This window comes from Suncus etruscus, chromosome 3 (assembly GCF_024139225.1).
Source record: "Suncus etruscus isolate mSunEtr1 chromosome 3, mSunEtr1.pri.cur, whole genome shotgun sequence".
Lineage (NCBI taxonomy): Eukaryota > Metazoa > Chordata > Mammalia > Eulipotyphla > Soricidae > Suncus > Suncus etruscus.
The window spans coordinates 54,882,215-54,909,440 of NC_064850.1; positions in this window are offsets into that span (position 1 = coordinate 54,882,215).

A 27,226-nucleotide genomic window follows, 5' to 3' on the forward strand; every position below is an offset into this window, starting at 1 on the left:
CCCTTTGTCTCTCAAACTGATGATGAGAGCCTTTAGAAGGACTCTGCCCTTGCACCTGTTTGCTCTTGATGCCTCCCTTATTTCCCCCTCTAACTGGAGGCAGGATTAGCTAGTTCAAGTTGCGTGGTTTTGCCTGAAAAAGAGAAAAGAAATAAACTGGGGTAAGAGTCTAATACCCTGAAAATGGGCGGAATCCTTCTAGAGGCTCTTATCATCGATTTGGGAGATGAAGGAGAAAAAGAAGGTGAAACACTCCACCAGTACCAAAAGAAGTGTCAAATATCCAGTGAGGACTCCAGCTATATCGATAAGCACCACAAAAAAAAAACAAAAAAACAAAAAACAAATACTAAGTAGTAGGTTAGATACAGAGGGGACCACATATTCTAGCCGCCCTGAGGGTGAGGGAAGAGGAAATGGGAGGTAGGACAAAAACGGAGGTGTAGGGAGGACAATTTGGTGATGGGATTCCCCCCTGATTTTATGTAAATATGTACCTAAAATATTATTGCCAACAATATGTAAGCCACTATGATCAAAATAAAAATTATATTAAAAAAAGAACTCTGCCCATTTTTGGCGTATTTGATTTTTACCCCAGTTTATCACTTTTCTCTTCTTCAAACAAAGCCACATAACTGGAACTGTCTAGTACTGTCTCCCAGTTAGAGGAGGAAACAAGGGAGGTACCAAGACCAAAACAGGTGTAGAACCACTAAGTAGTAAACTAGGCTCAGAGGGGACCATGTTTTCTAGCAGCCCTGGGGGTGAGGGAGGAAGATATGGGACGTAGGATGGAAACTGAGGTGTAGGGAGGATAATTTGATGATGGGAATTCCCCTGATATTATGTTGTTATGTACCTAAAATATTATTGTCAGCAATATGTAAGCCATTATGATCAAAATAAAAATTATATTAAAAATGATAAATAACTATTGCTGTCTCTGGTAAATGATGCCCTTTAAAATTCACATTTTTAATTATCTTTATTTAAATACCGTGACTACAAACAAGATTATAGTTGTATGATTACAGTCATGTAAAGAACACCCCCCTTTAATAGTGCAACATTCCCACCACCAATCCCCCGATCTCCCTCCTCCCCACCCCCCTACACCTGTACTCGAGACAGGCTTTCTACTTCCCTCATTCATTCACATTGTTATGATAGTTTTCAGTGTAGTCATCTCTCCAACTGCACTCATCACTCTATGTGATGAGCTTCATGTCATGACATTTTAATTTAAATTTTATCTTCTATAAAATCTTGCACCAATGAATATACCCAATTATTTAATGAAAATAATATCCATAGATTTACTATTTTAAAAACTAGAGTTAAGGAAAAATGAGCACAGATTTTAGTATAACATAATTTTATTAAAATCACTTTTCAGGGTCCAGAGCTTTAGTGCAGCAGTAGGACCTTTGCCTTGCACATGGCTGACCTAGGACTGACGTTGACTATATCCCCTGCTTTCCATATGGTCGCCCAAGCCAGGAACAATTTCTGAGTGCATAGCCAGGAGTAACCCCTGAGCAACACTGAGTGTGGCCCACCCCCCCCAAATTACTTTGCAATATTAAAAGTATTCTTTATAAGTGAAATTATTGCTGTCCAGATTAATTTGCCATCATAGCATAATATGAGAATTTTCATTTTCACTAAGAAATGATTGCTAATTTAATGAGTTAATTATTTAAAAAGTAGTTGTATTAGACAAGTTTTTCAAACTTATATGTAGTTGAAAGTTATGTCAAACAGTAAATTACATTGCATATTTTATCATCTATAAAGTATTGAATGATAAAATATCCCAGTCCAAATAAAAAGTGACATAAGCATGTGATCAAACTTCTGACATCTTAAGATACAGATTTCTAAAAAGTGAATTTCCAAACAAAAAAGACATGAAAATATTCTTTAAACTAAAAGTAAGAACGGCAACTGGAAAGATATTATTTCTACTTTAAAATTTAAAAAAAATCAGGAAATTATATATTTAGCATGTGTTGACTACAATTCTTTGTTGGTTTTCTGTGCATAGTTCAATTTCACTTTGTTTTTCTCTACCCATGCTTCTCCTATGTCAAAAAAGCTAATAAATAATCAATTCAAAACAAATTTTTCTAATATAATTTACTATTTTAAGTTTTAGTTTTGTGTCAAATAGTATTTCTGTGGTTTTGTTGGATTTCATTAAGACTGCCATTAATATACCAGCATATTAATTTGGCCTTAAAACCATCAAATTTATCTGATAAAAAGAGTGTTCCTGTGTTTTCCCACTACAGGTATTTCAATAAGATCTACCTGTTAGAAAGAAAATTATGATGAGGTTAATGAGAATTTTATAAAGCATGATGGTACCAAGCTCTCTTTGATTATAAACTCATATTCTAAAAGGCCTGAGGTATATTCTCTTTTGAATTGAAATTCTTTATTAAATTTCACTTTATTATTTATCTTATTACTATTTTACTTTGTTTTTAAAGAAAAAAATGAAAAAAAAAAAGCATCAATATGAACTCTGCTACCTTTTTTGATTAAGAGATTAGAGTTAGAAACAGTTACCTTGAAGGAATAATATATAAAAGGCTTTTTTTCCAATATAAGCATAGTAAATAGAATCTCAGAGCATGAATCCTGGGAGAATTGTTGGGAACTTATTTCAGTTTAAATTCCAGAAGCAATAAACAAAGGTTTATGTGAGAAAACAAAATAAAAGCTGGGAGTTGTTTTACTCCTATTCAAACAAGACATAGCCTAGTCAATAAGTTCTCCAAGCCAAAAAGAAATTACATTTTTCATATTGACTCATTATCACATCAAAACTCTTCAGATATTATATTTACACATACATCAACATCCAATTTTGATACATATTGATTTAATGCTGATAAAATGTCAAATATTGCCCTAGTTCTTTGCACCACAGTAGTCTGTGAATGCTTTATCATGTTAGAAATCTGAAAAAATATCATCGCGAACATTCTAGCATGAGAATTCACTATATCTAAACTGTTTTATTCATTTCTAATATCTTAGGACAACATATTTACATTAAAATAGTTTGTATATTTTCTGTTTTAGTAAAATTTACTAAAATGATGTTCATAGTATATTATTAATATTCATATTTTAATATTAGCTATGTATGAAACAATTGTTTATAATGTAGATTATTTCACAGCCAAAATATAATGATTGTGTATATTATAATTAACAAATATGAGACATATTTTAAGAAAAATTGATCATAATTTCATACCCAATATTTGAAATTTCAAACTCTTAATAATTTTATTTATATATATATTGGTTTAGTTTTTGTCATTATGTTCATAAATTCACCAAATGAAAACAGAATTTCATCTAAAATGTTAAAGTGCACTCATCATAAAAATGTTTATCTATGTAAAATAGCATAAATTTGAAGAAAAAGTATAAAGTTATTTTTACTTATTTCAGCACAAGCATCATCTTCTTTCTCCTCTGGAATTAATTTAAATATTAATAAAAATCAATATTCACTCTTTATTGAGGTTTAAATTATTTTATAATCAATTTAATATAGTAAACATTAAATTCAAATATGCTTAACAGTAGTACTTTCTTTGTTATTTTCCAAGGAGCAGAGTGAATTATAAAGTTGCACGAAGATAAGGAACATTTGAAACACAAATATGATATATTGTCAATTTGGGTAATGTATGTTTAGTACAGAAATAACTTAAACAATATTTAAAAATTATCCTTATTTGTGAAAAAGAAAACATTAACCCCCAAAAATTAATATATTTTTAAAAAAATGCACATCTAAAGAGTTTAAATAAAGATAAATAAGACATAAAACTGTCTTCATTTGCAATTATTATTATTTTTATTTGGGGGAGGTATGAGTGAACCCCACCAGTGTCTTTCAAGGCTTACTTTTGACTCTGTGTTTAGTGATTTGTGTTTAGAGATAGTGACAATTGTTGGGAAAAGTTATGTGGCACTAGTAATTGAATCTGTGTTAGTTAAAGCCATCAACTTTATTCTACCTTTTCATCTTCATATTTAATTATCTTGAAATGTTACTGTCTCTTGATGCATTACTTTTAGTTAACTAAAGTCTAATTATTTAGTGAACTTTAAAAATAGTGTAAAGAAAACATTTTACTCTCTTTTTTGATGTGTGGGTTCATATTGTGATGTAATAAAAAATAAAGTGAATGGTGTGACCAAGTAGTGGATTCACTGTAACAGTCAACAGAAAGTTAAAAAATTAAGGGGACGAGGCTGGAGAGGTGGCACTAGAGCTAAGGCATCTGCCTTTCAAGCACTAGCCTAGGAGGGACAGAGGTTCGATCCCATGGGCATCCCAGATGGTGACCCCCAAGCCAGGAGTGATTTTTGAGTGCATACCCAGGAGTAATCCCTGAGAGTCAAACGGGTGTGGCCCCAAAATAAAAAAAATAAAAAAGGTGTTATCAAAGAATCATTGGAAAGTGCTTTTCTATGAACCATAGTGTAACCAAATGTATCCCCAAGTTCTACATCAAAGAATAGAAGAATCTTCCACCAGTGACTGTTGTAGCATCAAAGATACTACCCCTCATTTTGTCTTTAGACATTAATGCAATAGTGGGAAGTAAATTTCTAGATATAGCTGCTAAGAAAGACTTTACATTCTTTTTTGGGGCGAAGTGTTTTTTTGGGGGGTCACACCCGGCGGCGCTCAAGGGTTACTCCTAGTTCTGTACTCAGAGATAACTCTTGGCAGTTACAGGGGATCATATGGGATGCTGGGATTTGAACCACCATCCGATCTGAATAGGCTGTGTGCAAGGCAAACGTCCTAACACTGTGCTATCTCTCTGGCCCGAAATTCTTTACATTCTGAAACATTTTCCATCAAAAGTGGTAAAGTATTGAAATAATTGAAAACAACAAGAACAAATAGAACCCCAAACTTGATGTTGAACTATGATATAAGATTTAATTTCAGTAATTTCTTTCCATTGAGAACTATCTCACTTTTTTGTGTTTTTGTTTGTTAGTTTTGGTGTAACACCCAGAGTCTCAAGTTATTCTGGCTCTGCACTCAGGAATTACACTAAATAATGCAGGGAATCCATATGAAGTGCCAGGTATCAAAACTGGGTCAGCCATATGCAAAGCTATTATCCAACCAATTGTACTTCAACCTCACATCTAATTTCTCCATTTGCCTTCAATTGACTCTCTAGATATATAGCATGAACACATACATTTTCATTGCTTGATTTGGAAAGTTGTTCACAAAATGTACTATGGATTATCCTAGTAAATATAAACTAGCCAAAATTATGTAAGATTACCTGAATAACAGAAAGCATGATAAATTTGATAAATCAACATGTGAACATTTGTAAATCTCCAAAAGATGTAGTTTATTGTCATTAAATTTAAGAAAGAGGGGCCAAAAAATGAGGGTAGGACACTTGCCTTGATTAAGGCTGATCCTAGTTTGATCTTCGACATCCTATATAGAGCACAGAGCCTGCCAGGAGTTATTCCTGAGCACAGAGTCAGAAGTAAACCTGAACACCAACAAATGTGGCCCCAAATAAAAACAACAAACAAAAAAGACACCTTCAGAGATAACTGAATAAGGAATTGGTAGGAAAAAGTAGATTTTTATGAGGTTATTGTGCTAAATGAAAGAATCGAGAAAGTGAAGAGGACTATTAGATAGTTTCAATCATCTGTAGAATAGGACTATCTCACAAAATAAATTTAAAATAAACTAAAGGCTAAAAGCAAGTAGAAATTAGTTAGCAAAACTGTCTACAGACTAGTGTAAACTATAGTGACTACCAGAGGGAAAAAAAGAAACCTGCTCATGTATTTTTGAACTATACAATGAGAATTTTTCAAAAAGAAAAAAAAAACAAAAAACGTGCCTCATTCTTTTACTTAAAGGATGGATTTTCTTCGAGTGTTTTCTTTACACTTAGCTAACCCACGTTTGATCCTCAGAAGCAAATATAGTCTGAATACCATCAGAAAGGAATTCCTGAAAATAGGAGTAAAACTGAGCACTTTTTAGTGTGGTCCCCAATACACCCTCCCTCATAAAATTCACTCTGAATTTCCATTGATAACACAGAGCAACATTTCTCAGAAAGAAGCCACAGCACCCTACTTGCTGTATATTTACAGTTCACATACAAAAGGATAAACATGGTATGACCAAAGGTCATACTGGTAGGACAGGGTTGAGACCATAGGCAAAAAACAAGGTCAAAAGTGGTGTTCCCTTGGTAAAACTTTAAAAAATTCAGTTCTAGAGAACCATCTAACCTAAATAGTCACAACAAAACAGCTTTCAAAAGTGAACAAATAACAAAGGCAAGTAAATTTATAGAAAGACCAGGGAGTCTGTCTGACATTTGCCTTGATTAAGTTACTTTAGAATCTGTTTCCTGGAGCATGAAAATTTGACCTATATGTTACTTTCCTTTTACAGGTATTTTTTTTAAGGGAGGGGGAGAAAGAAACATTCTTAAAAATTTTTCTAGAAGCATGTCCTAGTTTTTCATTTTTAATTCAACTTTCAATTTCTTTGACCAGTCTCAATAAAGTAAGTAATACAAAAAATATGGTTTCAAGCATAGATCCTTTTTTGTTTTACCACCCTTTAAACTAAAATATCACATTTATCTATATCTTGATGAAAAAATTTTCTTTTATTAATTTAGGTTTTTTTTGTTTTGTTTTGTTTTGTTTTGTTTTTAGGTCACACACAGCAATTCTCAGGACTTGATCTATGGAGCCTAGAGCAAAGGGGACTCCATTTTGTCACCCAGTGTAAGGGTTCCATTTCCTGCTTCTAGACTGTTTCCTTTTGAAAAACATCTCATAGGTCTCTCAGGTTTTCAACGCCATTAGAAATAATAAATACTGCCCTGACAACTGGCCATAGCAGATATCTTGTTAAGGCTAAGACAGCAGGAACTATGGAATGTCCCCTAGACATTAGCCAATCAATTTAAAGGATAACAGAATGAAGTAGCCTTTTGTGCAAAACCCTATATAAACTTGTAACCCATGGAGGGATGCAGGGAATGTCACCTTCTGCAAGAGGTAGCCCTGGCTAGTCAGCTTGGTGCATGCTGGTAAATGAAAATAAAGCTTTGTTACAATTGTGTTGTCTCCTTCTGCATTTTGAACCCTGACAGATACAGTCTCTACTCATAGGGATCACAGGATTGAATCCTGGTTGGTTGTACGCAAGGCAAGCTCTCTCCCCACTGTTGAATTTCTCAGATCTCCAAATTTATATTTTTAAAATATAATATATCTTATTTAAAATGTCTTATTTAAACTTTAAATATTTTTGAACTTCAACTGTAAATCTTGTTTCTATAAATAAAAGTTGCCACATTTACTCTTAAGGTGTCTTCAATTGTCACTAATTTCTGTTTATTTAAATTGAAGTATAAGTATTTTTAGTTCCTTTAAAGTAACAGAAATTTCCTTTAAAGTTCCCTAAATGACAATTTAATTTCTGGCTCTATATTATTATCACAATAATCAAATATAAAACCTGTTTTTAATTAAATGAAATGTCATATCTCCATTTTTAGCATAATAATAAATTTCACATTAAAAAAGGAAATAAGTTTCATTTTTAAACAGATATTGGTTTATAGTAAAGCACATTTAGGGAACTAAAATAATTGAATAGTTGTTTGTTGAACATGGATAATATGCTAACAAATTAAATTCATTGCCTTAATTTTGGTTCCCTGAGCTATCTGAGTACCACTTTTACATTGGCTAACTCACACTTATGTGGATTTGGTTGGAGAAATTATAACTTAATTTCAAAAGGGTAAAAATCTTGAATCTGTCAAAAAATAGATTGCCATACATGTATCAAAACAATTGTATAACTATTACAGTTATTAAATTTTTGGGTTGAATCAGTTTCTCTTGTTTGACAAGGGTGATTAATTTCCAATGATTACAGTAACTCTTCCTTATTTGTTATCAAAATTTAATTTTAAAAGACCATTGCTGCTCTAATTAGAATATTTTTTTTATTTTTTTTCTAATTAGAATATTTAAATAATTTATATTTACTGCTTTTGACAATCAAGCTACATTTTATCATATCTCAACAGAACTTTCTACATGCAAACTCACAGTTAGACCCCATTTTGAAAGTTAAAAGACTGAATTATTGACACCTTCAATTTCTCTACCTGTTAATCCTTCTGTGGAAGAAACTGCAGTCACATATTTGTCACTATTTTAGAATACTGTCTTTATTCTGAATGTGGATATTCCACTTCTGAATATAAATTTTCAGTGTCCTGGAGAGTAATAAAATTTGTTTTGCTTTGTTTTTGTGTTTGTTTGTTTGTTTTGGTGCCACACCCAGTAGTGCTCAGGGGTCACTCCTAGCTCTAGACTATGAAATTACTCCTGGCAGGTTTAGAGGGACCAGAGGGGATTCTGTGATCAAACCAAACCCCATTGGCCTTGTGGAAGGCTAGCAACCTACCCTAATGGTGTCATTTTGAATTCACTCATTTTTCTTTTTAAGTTGCAGATCTTTCTACTCACAATAATCATCCCAGTCCTGCACAACTTCATTTTTCTCAGAGAAGCTATGTGTAAGTAAAATAAAACATTCCCTGAAGGCATACTAAATGTTGCTCATTAAAATGAGACTTGTTCTAAACAAGTGGTAGGCAAGGTAATTTTGCATGAAGAGATGGTTGTGGTTGTTGTTTTAATCAATTTCATTGCCATTGAGACCTTCCCTTCATCAATGTCCCATTTTGTGCTCCCCTTCAAGCTTGCTCTCATAGCCAAGATAATTTATTTCATAGTGTTTGGTATAACACATACTAAAACACAAAATTACTCTTGCATTAATAATGCCCTTTGTGTTGGTGATTGTTGAAATGGACCGGGAGGCACTCCTGTATGAGCTTTGAGGTTGCACATGCATGCTGTCCTAGAAAGCATTTTTATACAGCATGTTATTGAGATGGAATTGCTAGTTACTAATAATTTAACACAATTAATTCAAAAGTTAGGTTGAACATTTAGGTTAATGTATACCTTATATTTATTTTGATATAGTACACCTTTGATTCACATTTATTACTGTATTTTATACATTTTACTACATGTTTACTAAGAGTAAATATGGCAAATATTGAGAAGTATTTGATTAAATATAAGCTTATATATTGAAATATCATGATAAACTAGCTTGCTTCAAATTATTATGGATAAAAAATAGTTGTCCTAGATTATACATTACACATTAGAATCACAAAATTGTTTTAGGTATTATAATAAGCCTGATGAAATTATTTTAACAACTCAGGTGTTAACTTTGCTTTGTTATTTGGACAATGAAGGTAGAATTTGGGCAATATGAGATGGTTACTCCTTCCAAGCATTGTCGGTGCAGGATGGAGCACATTCTTTCAATCACAACTTGACATGACGCTTCTATCCTGCAGCATGCCCTTACTTTTTCATTCTCACTCTTCCTTTCCCTTATTCTTCTTTTTCTAGAATTACTCTTTACAATATGTTATTTTCTAAGATTTTTCTAAAGTTAGTCAAAATCTCATATATTATAGACTTATAATGCCATTATAATACCAATATTTTTTCTTAATACACTATTGTTTATTTATTTTTAAAAGATACTCTAATTTAATAACCTTGAAATGCATTGTTATGAAGTGGTTCATGATTGAGTTTTAGTCATATGATCTCCAACACACTTTATCAGTACAGTGAGTTTTGTGTTTTGATTTTGGGTCAAACCTGGCAGTGACCTGGGGTTACTCTTGGGGTTACTTTTAGCTCAGAATTCACATCTGGCAGAGTCAGTGGGCCATATAGGATGCCAGGGATCAAACCCTGGTCAGCTGTGTGCAAGGCAAACACCCTAGTCACTGTGCTATCACAGTGACCCAGTACATAGATTTTTAAATCAAAATATTAATGCTTATATCATAAGTGTAAGTTTTTTTCTACTACTAATTTTGGCTCTTGGTCTTTAAATTTTGAAATTTTAAGAACCTTTAGACAATTCTTTCCTAGCTCAAAATTCTTTTATAATTTCTGGGGAAATGTTTGTAGTGGGAAGGGTGAAGATTTATAAAAGAAAGCACTAAAAAATAGAAAGAAGAAAGAAAGCACTGAAAGAGTTTTAGGCATAAGAAAAGTTTACTAGGAATATAGAATATTTGCCAGTAGGCCTTTCACTTTTGCTCTAGAGTAAAAATGTTCCAGTGTTTTACTTTGTGTGGTGATCATCTACCTTTCATGTATCTGAGCACCGCCATCCACTGGAATATTTGTATACCTTAGGTTTGGAATGTGACTCAGGCCTGGAAATCAGGTCTTAAAATAATCTATTCACCCTCTAGTGAAACAAGCTCTTGTTTATAAATGTTTTGCTGAGTTGCTCTCTGTTAGCATCAAGTCTATGGTACCTAATTTGGCTTGGCTGTAGAAACAGCTGGAGCACTATTTGCTGAGGCTTTTCTTCCAGTATTTACTCCTTGGGAGATTCATGCTTTGCAGGTTTGCATCCCCTAGTAAATTCCATTCCGGTTTCCTTCACCCTGGTTTGTGTGTCCGGGGAATGGAATCTATTAAACAGCCTTTATATTTATGTTAACCTCAAAATGGAGATACTGCTATTCAGTACTAATCAGAAGAGACATTTCTTCTTATTTCTTCACTTAATAAAACCACACAATTTTATGATGCTTCAAAAATTTAAGTTGGCTATCCATGATTCCATGGTTGTGTAATTACAATACTATACCTCTCAAATTTGATCAGGCATAAGAATCACTAGAGACTATGATTAAAATATATAAAACTAGGGCCTGGAGAGATAGCACAGCGGCGTTTGCCTTGCAAGCAGCCAATCCAGGACCTAAGGTGGTTGGTTCGAATCCCGGTGTTCCATATGGTCCCCCGTGCCTGCCAGGAGCTATTTCTGAGCAGACAGCCAGGAGCAACCCCTGAGCACCGCTGGGTGTGGCCCAAAAACCAAATATATATATAAAACTAGACCACATATACAGAGTTTCTGATTCAATAGGAAAAGAAAGGGTTAAGAATGTTTTTTCCCTTAAATTCCAGGTGGTGTTGATTTCTGCATGGGACACTTCACTTTGGGAAACTTTGTTCTAAATTTTAAGTAATTATATAATTCAAAAAGAAAGATTTATTCTAGAGAAATATATTAAAAGAACTTCTAAAGGCTTACACTAAAGAAACCCTAGCAATGATATGAAGGAAAAAGTATATCTGCAATCTGGAGAAATAAATATAATAGACACAGGACTCAACAATTCATATAACTCTTGCTATGGGTTTTTTAGACCTTCAGAATGACATCTGTCAGGTTTACTTTGGTTGATATTTTTTCCTGGCCATTTTACTTCTTTGTTTGTTTTCATATTTTTTTTGAGGGGTGGGTCACATCCAGCAGTGCTCAGGGGTTATTCCAGGTTCTGCTTTCAGAAATGGCCCTGATTCGGGGGACCACATGGGATGCCAGGGATCCAATCCATGTCAGTCCTGGATCAGCCACATGCAAGGAAAATGCCTTATCACTGTGTTACCACTGCAGCCCCAATTTCTGGCTACTTTTTATTTGAAGTGGTTATTATAGCTATGCAATCAATAACTCATATGAATTTGATTATTTAATACTTTAGAAAATTAGGAATGCTAAGTAGCTTTAAATATTTTTTATTTAAAATAATGTGGAAATGGGTCTGATAACATTGACAGTTGAAAAATACAAGCATTTCAAAATCAGATGCAACTGTATATAGTTTAAGTGCTTCATCGATTCCATCTTAAATTGTACCAGCAGTGAGAATAATCACATCAATACTACATGTTCAAGAAATCGCTTTAACATATGAGTGACACTTGCTGTTTGTTGAATAGATCTTAAATAATTGGTTATAATCTAAACCCCAGGAGCTCAAGACCTTATTCATCCTTGTGATTTCCTTATTTATTCAAAATGAATGCTATTCACTCTTTCATTTGTTCCTCTTCAATATAAATTTGACAAGTGTCTGGAATATCATAAGGACTCTTCAATGGGTAGTGAATATGCATTAAAAAAAAGAAAGATCTGTGGTCTCGTGGCACATATTCTATAGATGTTTTGGGATAGAAATCTGGTGAATAAAAATGACAATTAAGCAAATGAGAATCTATTCTTTACTAAAATGTTACTCAAACAGGAACTTGAAATGAAAGTTGTGAAGGCAATTTGTAAGAAAAGGTCTTTTAAATAAGCCATAAGAAATCAGACACTGATGCTGAAATGGATCAGTCAAGTAAAGATAATTTTAAGGTGAAGATGCAAGAAGAAATCTTTTTCTTTATTGACTTCATTTTATTTAGGACACATTTTTTTTAAAAGTGCCTTATTATAGTTTTCTAACTGGTACCTGACTTATCTGATATCCAGCATTTATTTAACAGACTTATTTTTGTGAATCACTGACTATTTCACTTAACTGACTGTTCAAATATTCTCATTACTTTCTCTCCTCCATGGTATCACATACAAATTCTGTTGATTGAACTCTCATTATCATTTTCCTTTGGTTTAGAAAAAATCTACAATTTTCACCATAAATTTCTGCTTTGTCATTTGCACAATTACCTGGGACAAAATAATTTTATCTAACATTTCTTAGATCACTTTCTATCTTCAAATTTGATTCTATTGTTCTTTACATCAGATTTCCCTTTTATCTTATATTTACACTGATCAAAAATGTTCCCAATTTTAATGACTAAAAACATTTATGACATTGCTCAATTTATTCTCAAATTAGTACGTCATTTGAAATTACTATTTCATGGTTTTCTTGAGAAGAAAAACATAATCTACAAACCTGACTTTTAAAAAATATCCTCAATCTTGCAGATACTATTTTAGTGGTAAGCATTACACAATTTCTCTCTTTAGCAATGATGCATCTTTTTTTTTTTAATGATGCATCTTTAAAATGGGGCCTGAAAACTCATTCTTAATGGTCTTTTGAAGCTAGAGTAAAAGGCATTTAACCTATGGCTCTAGCCATAAAACTAGGGTGTATTCAATATGAAATCAATACAGTATAGTTTCTGGGAAAATCTCTTGTTTTACATTGCCAATTTGACACTCTTCAGCCACTGTAATAGTCATTTCAATCTTGGGAATGCATGTTGTTTTTATATATTCTACTCATGTCCTACGCTTAAACTTAAAACAAGAAAAGCATTTTTATTCTTTCCTTTTGTACAAATAGAGCTAGTGCATAGTTACTATCTTCAGGAAGTATGGAATGTTTTTTATATTATACTACATTGGTTAATTAGGATTGACTTTGAATGAAGTACAGTGTTGCCCTCTGTGAAACTGCCTTGAACTTACTCCACTTCTATGGATTCCTCCACCTTGTTGCCAGGCAACCAGGGCCGGATTGCTACTTTACTTTTGCACTGAGCAGCTTCAACTGTAGCATTCACTCACTTTGCATTTTTTAACCATAAATAATTTTCCTTGTCTCTTTACAGCAGTTGAAGCTTTTTCTATTTTTTTTTGCTCTTGACAGATCTGCTTTATAATATATTTAAATTACCAATCTTAATTTATAAATTTTCTATTTTGTCAATTTAGGAATGTGACTTCATCTTTGGCTTCTCAGTTTAGCAGAATTGTGTCTGTCTTCACTTAATAAATAAAACACTGATATCGCTTATAAGTGAGTAATAATTAAAAAATGAATTAAGTTAGCAATGATTTACCGTATTTATTACATCACAATTAGTTTTGTGTGGGACTAAGAATAACGTGATAAAAGCTAGCTAAAATTCTACCCTTCAAAGCCTTGCATGTTATTCAGGAAAGAAGGGTGAAATATATATGAATAGATACAAAAAATAAAATATAGTAGTTTATTTCAGAAAGCAATGAGCTGAGGATCGTCTTTTCTATATCTCTTATGCAAGGATAGTTTGATGTGACTTTTTAAGAGATATAGTAAAAATTATAAATATACAATTAGAAGATGTTGAACAGGTCTAGTTATAATGAAAAATTTAAACAGATTCACCATTGATCTTAAAATTGCATAATATTGAGAAGAGAACTTGGAAACAGAGCAAATGGGGAGTTGATATTTTGCAAATGGTAATAAAATCCAGAAGGGGCAAGTCTATGGCAAAGTATTGGATAGAGCACATGTCAGTGTATATGAGACCTCAGGCTTGATTGACAGCATTGTATGAAGTTCCCAAACACAATAAATAACCTTATACCTACTTTCTGACACTGTGTTATCCTATGTGATTCTCCTAGGGTGAAAATGACAACAAAGAGTTAAAAAATTAAAAATAATGGTGTAGTTTTTTCATCAAAATAGGTGAGTGGAATTAAATTATAAGGTATTTTCATTTTAGTTTTCTACCAAAATGCTAAGATCGAAGGTTTCTGCTTTATAGTAAAATAATTAAAGCTGGGGCCAGCGCGGTGGCACTAGAGGTAAGGTGTCTGCCTTGCCAGCGCTAGCCTAGAATGGGCCACGGTTCGATTCCCTGGTGTCCTATATGGTCCCCCAAGCCAGGAGAGATTTCTGAGCGCATAGCCAGAAGTAACCCTTGAGCGTTACCGGATCTGGCCCCAAAAAAAACAAAAACAAACAAAAAAATTTAAGCTGATATTCTGGATAATGAAGATATCTGTGTCACCAAAAAAATAAGGACAAAAACAACACAGAAGCAATAGAATGCAAAGGAGGACCTATTGTTGTATATCATGTCTTTTTTCATGTTTGTTTTTTCTTTTGAGCCATACTCAACAATGCTTAGGGCTGATTTTTGTCTCTGTGCATGAGTATCCTGCTGGGGATCAAAACCTAGGTCATTTGTGTGCAATGGAAAATTACATGCCCTGTTGTACTATGGCTTTGGGGCCTGCATTTATTAATTAGGTGTAGAAAAAAGGGACACATTTGCAAACACTTTAATTATTTTATTACATTTGTCATCACAGAGCATAGGATTGCCTGTGGCAATATATAATTGAAGGAAAGAATACAATTTTTGGAGGGATGGCAGTCAGTAGTAGTAGTTATTAGGTGCATTAGACACAGATATTTAAATATTCACTAATTAATAAAAAGTAAGGTAAGACTACATGACATCTAGCCAGGCATCACAATCTTCTTACAAATGATGATAATACAATAAATTGGAGTTTGTTGATGGGAGGGGATCTAATTTTCCAAGAGTTACTTAAAAGTAAGTAACAACAAAAAGGATAGTGAGTAGTGTAATATGGCTTCATTATATCCATAACCAGGGTAATTTAGTGATTTGAGAGGAGCATTTGAGGTTAATAAAGAGGATAAAATCTATATCTAGGATCTTTAAAGTATAAGTTGTGAGAAAGAAAACAGCTATCAGTGGTTTCTACCAAGAAAATTTAAGTAGATATAAACAGTGATCCCATGAGGCATAATAGAAAAAGAAAAACTTCAAACTGGAGGGCAGATATTAGCTACTGACAGGAACAGTTAACAGAATGACATAAATATCTTTAGGATAAATTAAGTTTCTAACTGAAGAATGGCAGTGTTCACAATTTATGGTTGATATTAGTGTCCTGTGAAAAAAATAATTTGATATTAGTGATTTCAAAGAAATTTCAGGGCTCGTCACACATGTATTTTTTTTACATGATCATATTTTGTCGGTATAGGACCCATTCTGATATTTAGTTTCTTAAACAAAAAACTGACAATAATACACAGGATTAAAAGTAAAACAGAGATACAGTTTACTGACCAAACAGTACATTTTATAAGGCAGAGCTATCTAGGCAGAGGCTCAGAGGGCAGCCCGGACTTTAGGTGTTTTTGTTTGTTTGTTTGTTTGTTTTTTATGACCTAAAGAACAAACCTCGGGTGGCATCACAAGATGACTTTTGTGTGTCATTGCCATTGTGTGTGGGAATTCCATCGAGTTCTACTATTTGCAGAGCATGAAGCATGCTTCCCCCTACTCTGCTCAATCGTAGTCACTGGTTACTAAAATTAAATGTCTAAAAAGGGGATGTCCAAACAACTTAAATGGCTGGAGATGTCTTGGGCAACATTTGCTTATTTGTCTCATTATCTTGGTTTGAAATTTAATTTGCCAACACTAAATATATATAGCATAGTTTTATTAGTCATATACTTGCCTAAACTTATGCATTCTTTTAAAATGAGGGATATTAAAATTACACATATAACAAAGCACTGGGTCTTTGAGACCACAGACTAAAGATGTGATATTGATCTGAATTTTCATGTGTGTAATTTGCTACTAGCTTTTCCCCTCTGAAGTTTCATAAATACATGTAATGGATCATTTAGTAAATAGTAGGTGACTATTATATCCTAAGTTTCAGAACAAAGCCAAGACCAAAATTTTGTAAAAAGAGATGCAGGTAGATCACAAAGGATAATATTATACTGCATGAACTGTGTCCAAAATCATTACTTTTCATTCTAATAATGATCAAGCTAGCATAGAACTATAACATTGATGTATTACATGAAAATTCATATATACTTTTTATAAAATTTAATTAAGATAAAATTTAAATATCAATTTATTCATTAAAAGAAATAATATGAGGAAAAGCAGAAAGATTACAATGTTCTTAGATTTGCAGAACTTTTAATGAGTTTTACTCATCTACTAATCTTTTTGTTGAGCAAACATTGAATTCACATTTTGAATTCTTATATTGAAATGGAAGAGGACTGTTTCATAAAAGAATCTTGTTCTCCTTAATTAAATTATAAGTTTCAGTGGTAGCTCATTGTGTGACTCATTGGCCTTTATCTCTCTTGTTTTCTAATTTAAATAGAACTCACATAAGCTTGACTTAAAAAAAGACACTGGTAATTTGTTTGTAAAATTTCACTATGGAAAAGGATTTTGTAAATGTCTTTATCTCATTTGAAACATAAAGCAATTCAAGTATTTCAAAAATTTCAGAATAACTGACAATTTCAATATGTTTTTCATTTAAGTATATGAGTGAAGACTTATTTTTATTTCAAGAAAGTAAGCACTTTATCAAGTTGGAACTTATAAAAAGCTTTTAAGAGCTATCAAATTGTCTGTTCTAATATCCTGAATAGAGGGAGATAAGCCACAAGCATCACTGTGCACGTGAAGTTTGGATAAGAAAACTCTGGTTGTTATTGCATGGATGCTCAACCACAGTCAAATTTGCCAGAAATACTTTAGTAGGAAACATAAGTGATTCATTTAGTATAAAATATATTATTTTCATAGAAATACTTATATTTTATGAGTTTCTAGTTCAACATTTCTCACCAGGGACCACATGGCTTCCTTGATCCTGAAAACTATTCAAAAGAAACAAAAGATGAAAATTGTGTAAATGGAGCATCACAGCACAAGACCACAAAACTATATATAGATGGACTAGAGGAAATAAACAAATTGGAAGGGGCTGTGGTTTGGAAAAGGTTAAGGAAACATTAGTCTTGTTAAATCTTTTGTATATCTAAGAATTGACCTTGTTAAACACATCAATAAATCATGATCTTCCCAATGGGTGGTTAAAATATCTTGCAACTGCAAAGGCTAAGAAATGAGTTTTCATGAGAAGCTAGTGCAAAGGAAGTGGTCAGGACAGAGTGGCAGGAGATTTAGCATCTTAGGAGTCAGAGAGAAGAATTCTTTCTATTAAAGCAAGTCAACCCATATCATTAGCCAGAGTCTTAGAAGCATCAAATGTAGAGGAAGGTCTGTCTATGAGGAACCCAATCAAAACTATGAAGACAGATGGTCAAATATTAAAATTCACAAAACAAAATATTCCAGATTTGCAGGAACATTTTGATCTTTGATATTCTATATTAATATTTTCTTGCCTCTGTCTACATAAATTTTCTCTATAATTATTGAATTACTTCACAATTATGACCCTCAAATATCTTTGAAACTTGTCATTATCACTTGTCATATCTATTGTATTACTGTTTTTAACAGATATTGGTTCTTCTAGGAAAGGATGGATAGTAGCTTCCTTACTAAGTAGGGTGATAGGCCATAACTGAGTTGGGCAAAGACAATGAGTTATACTTTACACTAATAGCAACAGAAAATTTTCCAAACCATAACTAGGAATTGTAGGTGAAATAATACATGTGACTGAAGTTCACGAAAATTTCAAATTACTAGTATATTTAGAAAAAAAAGTTTTAGATTATCTAAAATCTATAGAACTATTTATTCTTACTCATCTATGGGTTTTAATTAAAATAAAAGTCATTTTTGCAACAATCCTTAGAGACAATGAGAGGAGGGCTGGAACTTCCAAGCTCACTTCATGAATCTCACCACAAAGAGTGGTGAGTACAGTTATAGAAATAACTACACTGAGAACTACCATAATCATGTGAATGAATGAGGGAACTGGAAAGCCTGTCTAGAGTACCTAGAGACTAGGTGGGGTGGGATGGAGAGAGATTTGGGACATTGGTGGTGGGAATGTTGCACTGGTGAAGGGGGTGTTCTTTACATGACTGAAACCTAATCACAATCATATTTGTAATCAAGATGTTTAAATAAAGAAAAAAAGAAAAAAGAACTACTTATTCTTTTTCTTTTATTTATTTTCAAGGGCAGTCTCCCAAAAAGTGCTCAGAGTGCAAGGGTAACTCTATGATATTTGGCAGGTTTGAAGTTTTAGTGTTGTTTAGTGATGTATTGTTGTGTGTTAGAAGACCTGGGGATTGAATTTTGGGGCTCTGAATTCAACAGGATCACACCCTGCAGTGTTCAGGGACCATGTGGTGCTGGGAATCAAATGTAATTTACTTGCATATAAAATATGCCCTGAGGTCTTTTCACTATCTTTTCAGACCTTGTAATTAATTTTCATCACAAAATAAAAATTACTTGTAAGTATAAAATTTTGATTCTTGCTGAACAAAATTCAGAGACCTTTTAGGACTGAAGGGGCAGGAGAATGAGTAGAAGTAATGTTTGGATTCTATTTTAACAAATCACAGTTAATGACTGATTATCCTAGAAAATAATATATTATGTGATATATTATTGAACAGTATATGTTTTCAATACAGAATGTTTTTTTTCCTTAGGAATTTACTAATTGAGAAAGATTAGATGAGGAATAAGCTATGAGAAATTTTGAATGTTTTTCTGTAGATATGACATATCATTCAAGAAATGTAGAATTTAAAAGTTGATATTTCGCATTATTATGTTTAAAACATATTTTAGTTATGATACCAGTTGAAATTAAGCTAAAGCCCATGTGAGTGTGTGTGCATGCTTATGTGTATGATTGCATATGAAAATTTTGAATTTTTTTTCAGTTGTACCATCAAAGATAGAATTGCTTAAAGAAATGTGTGTCTAATGATCTTTCTTCAAATGCTGAATATTTTATTCTTATAAGTTAAAAAAAATATGCTCCAGATTCAAAGATGGTTCCTTGATTACTGTTAAATGTTATGTGAAAAAGAGTAGACAATAAACACACATGATACCTGAGATCTAAGTAGGAGGTGAGTAATAGGTTCATGAATAATTCATTGTGATTTTAGTATCTGTAAAAATTTGATGTGATGTGTGAACTGCAAAAGAGATAGTCTATATTGCTGCAGAATTCCAAAGTCCTAAAACAACTATCTCTACAAGAACATTTTGGCTTAAAAATATTATTTAGTGATAGTGAAATCACAAAGCTATTCGTTACTGTCTTTCAGGCATACACTATTGCAAAACTGATTCCTTCACCAGTGTCCACATACCACCACAAAGGGGGATCAACAACCATTTGCCTTCCACCCACTAGTTTGCTTTTTCAAATGTCACTTTTTAAAAACGCAAAACACTGTGGTTTCTAGTACTGTTCCTGAAAGGGTTTCATACATGGCACTTTATCACTCTTCGGCAATAACTCCTCGTGGTGTATATGTATATATGTGTATATATATGTATATGTGTATATATATGTATATGTACGTATGTAAGATTTAAAAAATATTTTCAAAAACCAAATAAATATATATGTATTTGGTTTTGGGGCCACACCCGGTAGCACTAAGAGGTTACTCCTGATTTTGCACTCAGATATCACTCCTGGCATGCTCAGGGGATTATATGGAATGCCGAGAATTAAACCCAAGTCCATCCTGGGTCTGCTGCATGCAAGGCAAACATCCTAATGCGGTCCAGAGATTATATTAAAATTGAGTACAAACTATATTATCTGGACTCTGAAAAAATATTAGTGTTTATAATACAGAAAATCTCTTGAACATTTAAACTTTGAAGATATGAATATAAACTATCCTTTTAGCTTATGTGTGATATAAATGAAATATAGATTAATATTCTTTTAAAATATCTTTATTTAGGCACTATGATTACAAAAATGCTTGTAGTTGGATTTTAGTTATAAAATAGAACACCTTTCACCAGTGCAACCTTCCAACCACCAATGCCCCTTGTTCCCTCCTCCCCCACTTCCAGCTTGTATTTGAGACAGACATTCTATTTATCTCACTCACTACCATTTTCGTGATAATTGCTAGTGTAGTTATTTCTCTAACTGAATTCCTGAATTCACCACTCTTTGTGATAAGCTTCATATTGTGGGCCGGTCCTTCATCTCTATTGTCTCTGGGTATTATTACAATACTGTCTTTTATTTTTCTTAAATCTCACAGATAGTGATACTATTTTCTCTCTCTCTCTCTTTCTCTCTCTCTCTCTCTCTCTCTCTCTCTCTCTCTCTCTCTCTCTCTCTCCCTCTCTCTCTCTCTCTCTCTCTTTGACTTATTTCATTCAGCATGAGATTTCCATGTTCATTCATGTACAGGAAAATTTCATGACTTCATTACTCTTGATGGCTGAAAAATATTCCATTGTGTATCTGTACCACATTTTCATCTACTCATCTGTTTTCGAACATCTGGGTTGTTTCCAGATTTGGGCTACTGTAAATAACACTGCAATGAATATAGGTGTGCAGAAGACATTTTTGTATTGTTTTTGTGTTCCTAGGGTATATTCCTAGAAGTGGCATAGCTGGATAATATTGGAGCACAATTCCCAGTTTTTTTGAAAAATCTTCATACTATTTTTTATAAATTTGCATCTGTCTGATTATTGATGTGGAGCAATTTTGCATGTGCCTTTTGCCATTTGTATTTTTCTTTTAGGAAGTGTCTGCATTTTCCTTCCCATTTTTTTTCTTGTTAAGTTCTGTCAGTACCTTGTATATCTTAGATATTAGCCCCTTATGTGATTGACATTGTGTGAATAGTTTCTCCCATTCTGTGAGTAGCCTCTGTATACTTGTCACTTTTTCCTTGGAGTTACAGAAGCTTCTCATTTTAATCCCATTCACATTAAGCCTCAGAAACTCAAATACCAAAAAAAAAAAAAAAAAAAAAAAAAAGAAACTCAAATACCTAGAGTCAACATAATAAAGAGGACCTATACAAAGAAACTACAAAACAATGCTTCAAGAAATAAAAAGGGACACAAGGAAATGGAGACACATACCTTGCTCATGTATTGAAGAGTTAGCATCATTAAAATAGCAATACTCCCCAAAGCATTGTACAGATTTAATGCAATACCTCTAAGAATTCCCATGGCATTCTTCAAAGAAGTGGATTCAACACTCCTGAAATTCATTTGGAACAATAAACACCCACAAATAGCTTAAGCAATCCCTAGGAAACAGAATATGGGAGGCATCACTTTCCCCAACTTTAAATTGTGCTACAAAGAAATAGTCTTTAAAACAGCATGGTATTGGAATAAAGACAGACCCTCAGAGAATGTAATAAACTGGAGTATTCAGAGAATATTCTCCAGACATACAATTAAATTTTGATAAAGAGGCAAGAAATACAAAATGGAACAAGAAAAGCCTCTTCAACATGGTGTTGGGAGAACTGGTCAGCACATGCAAAAAAGTTAACTCCATCTAACACTATTAAGGACCTTGATATCAGATCTCAAACCATATGGTATATAGAACATGTAGGTAAAAAAAAAAATCCATGACATTGAGACTAAAGGAAATATCACTGTCCAAACAAGTGAAAGCAGAGATACACATATGGGATTATATTAAACTGATTTTATTTTCTCATACAAATCAAGTTTATTTTCTAATTAACAAGTTTTTCCTTTAGTTGCTACTACAAAATACCATGCAATTTTCTATTAGCCTTATACATAGATGCTATTTAAACTTTGGAATACTTCTTAGAATGAGGTATCAGTCATTAATAAAGAATATAGATAATAAAGACATGAATAATTTGTATTCATGATATAAAATACAAATTATAACAAAAATCCAATCAATTATAAAATATGAAAATTTGAATTTTAATATTTGATCAGAATTGAATGATCAGAATGGTTTAACACTAGTTAAAGTGTGCAAGGAAATCTCCTAAATGCCTATATCATCTCTTCCTTCTGTTGCTTAACATTTTCAAATAGTCTCCTTTATTTTTTTAATTCCTACTCAATACCTCTCAATACCCTTAAGAATGGAAATAATAAAAAAGAAGGGAAGTAATGATATTTATTTAAATTTTTAGCTAAATTTATATAATATTTTATAATGTTTATGCATGAATACAAATTCAACAGCTTACTATTATTAGTTTTATCAGCAAATTAAAATTGATGTAAGAATTAATATGTCATTAATTCTCTTACATTTAGAAATTTATGTATAAATTTTGTTTCTTAGCACTGCATATTTACCTGAGCACCAACAGAAGCAACATCTGTGCAGAGAGCTGGGAGTAGCTTAGACCACACCAGGAAAATACTTTTAATTTAAGTTATTAGATATATAAGGTTGAGAAGTAATCTTTATAAAATTACTCAGCTAAAAATATATATAAATGTATATGGTGCCTATGTATAAACACGATATAATTAAAATGCTTCATAATTTAGTAACAAAAATATTCTCTATACATCATTAATTCTGTCTATATATCAATGAAATTAAATATATGACATAGTTATATTAATATGCTAATAATTCATAACATGTAAAAATAATATAAACTTGATTAATAATTCAAGGAGATTATAATTTTATATTATGCACCATCAATTGTTAAGAGTAAGCAGCTGTCAACTAATCTGTCTTGATGTTTAGAACTTACAATGATAATAACAGTAGTTATCTTTTTAAAAATAGGATAAAAGATAGACAAGACTATTCTAGTGCATATAACTTTCATGCTTTCTCTACATTACAAACTTTTTGACTGTTCAAGATTTCAATTAAAAAGTAGTTGTATAAAGATCTTTCAGTGGACCTAAATAATTCAAAATTATTTTTAAGAATCATAATAGTAATACATGCTATTTATTTGTAATTGAATTTTAGGGATATTTGAAAAGAAATATAAAGTATAGAAAGTAATAACAATATTTTATAGCAGTTATAAAACAGCCATAGCATTAAAATATTCTAAAATAATTCATCTATGAAGAAAGCAAGTATAAGAATCTAATTCGATCAATAATCTTGTGCTATAAAAATTGAATCACAATAATACCAAGAATATTTTAAGTCTGTTTATAAGAAAGTATTAAAGTAATATAAACATACAATTAAAAATATACATTGTAGTGGGTCTGGAGTGGTGGTCCAAGCAGTAAGGTGTCTTTGCCATATTGGTTCTTGCTGGTGCTAGCCTAGGATGGACCATGGTTCGATCCCCAGTGTCCCATATAATCCTCAAGACAGGAGCAATTTCTGAGAGCATAGCCAGGAGTAACCCCTGAGCATTACCTGGTGTACCCCTCCCCAAAAAAACCCCAAAAATATATACATTGTAGTGCTTAACTGATTTATTAAAAATATACACAATATAATGTCTTACTTTAAAATTTTATATTTTAGTAAATTTAAAAACATAATTGCTAATAAATGCTTAAAAATAACAGATCAACAGAAACAAATAATTTTACTTAAAAAAGTATGAGTTCTAGGAACATTTTAAAGAAAATAGTAAATAGAGAGAATTTGCTTTGTGTTCAGATAACTAATGTGTGATACATATGCCTCATATTATTTGTGGTAGAGTGTCTTTCCATATTGTTAGCAATAGTTATCTGATTTATACTTTCATTGAAGTTTTATTAAAACATCATAGTGAAGGTGACATGCTTTCAAAGAAATCCTTAGATTCTTTACCAATTACACACCTTTAAATTGCTTTCAATTAATATAATTTGGAACAGGCTAAATAAATTATCAGGCTATAATGCAAAGTAGAATTGTGATGAAAGTTTTGAAAGATGAATAATTTAAAATATTTTATAATGTTTTATTGAATAAAAATTTTCAAAATCAATTGTCATATCAACTTAACGTTTCTAGAGGACCTATTGTGCTGGCTAAATATTTTGCATCCTTTACAATTTTAAAGTCCTTAAGAAATGCCTAATGATTTTATATGCATTTATCAAATTTTCACTAACTATTTTATAGATTTGGATTTAGAAACGTATTTAGGACCAAAGTAATAGCACAGAAGGTAGTAGGCTTGCCCTGCATGTTGGTTGCATGTTGCCAACACAGGTTCAAACCCTGCATCTCATACGGTGCCCCTAACCCACAAGGAGTGAACCTGAATGCAGTCAGGAGTAACTACTGAGCACATGTGGTTTGGCCCAAAAATGAAAGACAAAAATAATTAAAAAAAAGAGGTGATTTTAATGATTATCAAGTTGAATATACTATATTATCAATAATAAAACTGAGTCAGAAAGCAGAATGATTTACTAAGTGATTACCAGATTTAGAACCTATAATTATCCTCTTCCTTTCCAATTACACAATTGCTTTTCAAACTTGGTTCTAGGGGGTTGGTCAAAGTACACGATTTGAGAGTGGATTTAGAACAGATACTGTCACTTTCTCAGTGGATACGATTTAGTGAAAAATAAAAATGTTAAGTCATAGACCTTTTCAAGTTTATTTTTGTGCTATTACTTCCATACTTCACTATGATCTTCCAATTTGTTTATCACAGAAAATCAGTTCAAGTGATATAACATTGACTTGGAGTTAATATGCAGTTTTATACTTGTTGACATTTTTTTCGAAGATTAATCCATCTTTCTTTCCAGAACTAATCAGGCTTGCCACTAATGAATAAATCATCTTAATAGCCGGATTTTATTCCATGTTACATTTCAGATTCAGCAGGGAATGGGCATCTCCTGGAATATCTATTCAGTCTTATTATGTATCCACACTACAAGATTTCTCTTACATGAAAAGCCTTAGGCTTTGCCCATTTCCAGTCAGTCATATAGAGACATCTGTGTTAGAGATGTAAAGGGAGAGAGATGTGCTGGCATATCTGTGATGGGAATAAAAGTATTTAGATTTTCTATTAATGTGATCTGTTTGTACTTAATATCAAACTTGATTCAAGGCATCACTCTAATGTATTCTAATTCAGATTGCTTCTGAATCCATTCAACCTTAATGATGAATTTTTGCATCTGATAAAAGTCAATTCAAAATAGATTCAGACAACATAGTTTATTGATGTCCTGTTGTAGGCTTAAGCTTTTCTTTAAGTGCTGTTTTATGTTCTTCTAGCTATATAGTGCTAGGTGAAAAATCCTGTGTTCCTTATGAAAACATGCTCTCCAGACTTCTAGGCATCATTCTGGTCCTACAACTCAGTTTTGAATTACTTCAGGGACCTTTCTTTTCATGGTCCTCACTGAAAGCCAATAGATTTATTTTTACCTCCACAATCAAATCAGAGCTGTTTTTGCACAGATGGAATATACTCCCCCAATTCTAAAATAAATTATTAGAATAACACTCTCACTATTTAGTGTGAACAGTACAAGATAAATGTATCCTTTATTTTGGGAAAAGAATGTCCCAAACTCCACAAATATCCTAGACCTACAGATTCTATTTAATTTCTGAAAAATTTAGTTTCTAACAACAAATACCCGATGACACAGATACTTTATGTCTTGATGTTTATTATTGTTCTGCAACCACAGAAAAATGATAGGAAAAGATCATGAAAAGGAAGCTGTTGTGGGCCAATTCTGTTGCAAGACGCCAACGCCTCCAAACAGATTCTTCGTGGAGTTCGGGAATCCTTCACAGGGAGAGAGTGGGTACATGAAATGGCGAAAAGACGGAACAATATTGTAGAAAAATGAATGACCACACACAAAAGCGTGGGGACTTGCATCTAGAAAGACGAAAAATTTATTTTTTGAGCTGGGCTGCTTTTAAGGTTTGAGGTTTGGAATGCAGGGTGCAAATTCTTGACATCAAAGAAAATGGGAAACAGAATGAAAAACCATGGATAAAATTTGCACATTAAAGAACCAATACTGAAGTTGAAAAGAAGTTTTGTTTTGGGTTAGTTTTGTTTTGGGTAATCAGGGGGAACAGGTAATTTTCAGGGAAGTGGGAAGAGAGAGAAATGTTTTAGAGTTTTGGGGAAAAACTGAAAATTACTTTGTTTTGAGTAAGCAGGGGAAAACTGAAAATTACTTTGTTTTGAGTAAGCTGGGGAAAACTGAAAATTGCCTCACTCATGACCTAAGTGTTTGGAAAAACCTGATCTTGGCGCCAAAGTAGCAGGGGTCACAGGGAGCTTAGGTCAATGGGAGACTTTTGGGGGGGATTTGATACTGTGCTTCTTTGTTAAAAGGAATTACTAAGGCCTGATTTCTATAAGGGTCAAAAAATAAAGAGAGAGATAGTTACAGTCACGTTCGGAATTATGGTCAAACAATCCACACGAAGGGTCAAGTGATTGTGACTGCTCTAAGCGGGCCTTTTTGGCAAAAAATTCCTTTTTCAGGAGAGCACTACACCTTCCGGTGTGTGCCCCTCCTGAGTGAGATGTAACAGGAAGCATATGGTTTTGCAAATCAAAATTGTTTTTCACGTGTTTTAGAAGGAAATACATACATTTAACTTGAAGGAACTTCCTTTGAAGACCTGAAGGTCTCAGACAGAAGGATGTGAAAATTCAATTATTTTGGCTTGCTTTTGTTTTTTTTTTGTTTTTGGGCTACA